We start from the raw sequence: 3,314 nt of genomic DNA, 5'->3' as shown, positions 1-3,314 counted from the left end.
TTGTGTGTATAATGTCCTGTATGGGTATGTTTTGTGTGTATAATGTCCTGTGTGGGTATGTTTTGTGTGTATAATGTCCTGTGTGGGTATGTTTTGTGTGTATAATGTCCTGTGTGGGTATGTTTTGTGTGTATAATGTCCTGTGTGGGTATGTTTTGTGTGTATAATGTCCTGTGTTCCTGTGTGGGTATGTTTTGTGTGTATAATGTCCTGTGTGGGTATGTTTTGTGTGTATAATGTCCTGTGTTCCTGTGTGGGTATGTTTTGTGTGTATAATGTCCTGTGTTCCTGTGTGGGTATGTTTTGTGTGTATAATGTCCTGTGTGGGTATGTTTTGTGTGTATAATGTCCTGTGTTCCTGTGTGGGTATGTGTTGTGTGTATAATGTCCTGTATGGGTATGTTTTGTGTGTATAATGTCCTGTATGGGTATGTGTTGTGTGTATAATGTCCTGTGTTCCTGTGTGGGTATGTGTTGTGTGTATAATGTCCTGTATGGGTATGTGTTGTGTGTATAATGTCCTGTGTGGGTATGTGTTGTGTGTATAATGTCCTGTATGGGTATGTTTTGTGTGTATAATGTCCTGTATGGGTATGTGTTGTGTGTATAATGTCCTGTGTGGGTATGTTTTGTGTGTATAATGTCCTGTGTGGGTATGTGTTGTGTGTATAATGTCCTGTGTGGGTATGTGTTGTGTGTATAATGTCCTGTATGGGTATGTGTTGTGTGTATAATGTCCTGTGTGGGTATGTGTTGTGTGTATAATGTCCTGTGTTCCTGTATGGGTATGTGTTGTGTGTATAATGTCCTGTATGGGTATGTTTTGTGTGTATAATGTCCTGTATGGGTATGTTTTGTGTGTATAATGTCCTGTGTGGGTATGTTTTGTGTGTATAATGTCCTGTGTTCCTGTATGGGTATGTGTTGTGTGTATAATGTCCTGTGTGGGTATGTTTTGTGTGTATAATGTCCTGTGTTCCTGTATGGGTATGTTTTGTGTGTATAATGTCCTGTGTGGGTATGTGTTGTGTGTATAATGTCCTGTGTGGGTATGTGTTGTGTGTATAATGTCCTGTGTTCCTGTGTGGGTATGTTTTGTGTGTATAATGTCCTGTGTGGGTATGTTTTGTGTGTATAATGTCCTGTATGGGTATGTGTTGTGTGTATAATGTCCTGTGTGGGTATGTTTTGTGTGTATAATGTCCTGTGTGGGTATGTTTTGTGTGTATAATGTCCTGTGTGGGTATGTGTTGTGTGTATAATGTCCTGTGTGGGTATGTTTTGTGTGTATAATGTCCTGTGTGGGTATGTGTTGTGTGTATAATGTCCTGTGTGGGTATGTGTTGTGTGTATAATGTCCTGTGTTCCTGTATGGGTATGTGTTGTGTGTATAATGTCCTGTGTTCCTGTATGGGTATGTGTTGTGTGTATAATGTCCTGTGTGGGTATGTTTTGTGTGTATAATGTCCTGTATGGGTATGTTTGTGTGTATAATGTCCTGTGTGGGTATGTGTTGTGTGTATAATGTCCTGTGTGGGTATGTTTTGTGTGTATAATGTCCTGTGTGGGTATGTGTTGTGTGTATAATGTCCTGTATGGGTATGTTTTGTGTGTATAATGTCCTGTATGGGTATGTTTTGTGTGTATAATGTCCTGTGTGGGTATGTTTTGTGTGTATAATGTCCTGTATGGGTATGTTTTGTGTGTATAATGTCCTGTGTGGGTATGTGTTGTGTGTATAATGTCCTGTATGGGTATGTTTTGTGTGTATAATGTCCTGTATGGGTATGTTTTGTGTGTATAATGTCCTGTGTTCCTGTGTGGGTATGTGTTGTGTGTATAATGTCCTGTGTGGGTATGTGTTGTGTGTATAATGTCCTGTATGGGTATGTTTTGTGTGTATAATGTCCTGTGTTCCTGTGTGGGTATGTGTTGTGTGTATAATGTCCTGTGTGGGTATGTGTTGTGTGTATAATGTCCTGTATGGGTATGTTTTGTGTGTATAATGTCCTGTGTGGGTATGTGTTGTGTGTATAATGTCCTGTATGGGTATGTGTTGTGTGTATAATGTCCTGTATGGGTATGTGTTGTGTGTATAATGTCCTGTATGGGTATGTGTTGTGTGTATAATGTCCTGTGTGGGTATGTGTTGTGTGTATAATGTCCTGTGTGGGTATGTGTTGTGTGTATAATGTCCTGTATGGGTATGTGTTGTGTGTATAATGTCCTGTATGGGTATGTGTTGTGTTGTATAATGTCCTGTATGGGTATGTTTTGTGTGTATAATGTCCTGTATGGGTATGTTTTGTGTGTATAATGTCCTGTGTGGGTATGTTTTGTGTGTATAATGTCCTGTATGGGTATGTTTTGTGTTTTGTATGTATATAATGTCCTGTGTGGGTATGTGTTGTGTGTATAATGTCCTGTATGGGTATGTTTTGTGTGTATAATGTCCTGTGTGGGTATGTTTTGTGTGTATAATGTCCTGTATGGGTATGTTTTGTGTGTATAATGTCCTGTGTGGGTATGTGTTGTGTGTATAATGTCCTGTATGGGTATGTTTTGTGTGTATAATGTGGGTATGTTTTGTGTATAATGTCCTGTATGGGTATGTTTTGTGTGTATAATGTCCTGTATGGGTATGTTTTGTGTGTATAATGTCCTGTATGGGTATGTTTTGTGTGTATAATGTCCTGTGTTCCTGTGTGGGTATGTGTTGTGTGTATAATGTCCTGTGTGGGTATGTGTTGTGTGTATAATGTCCTGTATGGGTATGTTTTGTGTGTATAATGTCCTGTATGGGTATGTTTTGTGTGTATAATGTCCTGTATGGGTATGTTTTGTGTGTATAATGTCCTGTATGGGTATGTTTTGTGTGTATAATGTCCTGTATGGGTATGTTTTGTGTATAATGTCCTGTATGGGTATGTTTTGTGTGTATAATGTCCTGTGTTAGTGTTGTGTGTATAATGTCCTGTATGGGTATGTTTGTGTGTATAATGTCCTATGTTTTGTGTGTATAATGTCCTGTATGGGTATGTTTTGTGTGTATAATGTCCTGTATGGGTATGTTTTGTAATGTGTATAATGTCCTGTATGGGTATGTTTTGTGTGTATAATGTCCTGTATGGGTATGTTTTGTGTGTATAATGTCCTGTATGGGTATGTTTTGTGTGTATAATTCCTGTGTGGGTATGTTTTGTGTGTATAATGTCCTGTATGGGTATGTTTTGTGTGTATAATGTCCTGTATGGGTATGTTTTGTGTGTATAATGTCCTGTATGGGTATGTTTTGTGTGTATAATGTCCTGTAT

This window comes from Oncorhynchus tshawytscha, linkage group LG12 (genome assembly GCF_018296145.1).
Source record: "Oncorhynchus tshawytscha isolate Ot180627B linkage group LG12, Otsh_v2.0, whole genome shotgun sequence".
NCBI lineage: Eukaryota > Metazoa > Chordata > Actinopteri > Salmoniformes > Salmonidae > Oncorhynchus > Oncorhynchus tshawytscha.
The sequence above is the reverse complement of the archived record's forward strand: the minus strand, read 5'-3'. Positions refer to the sequence as shown.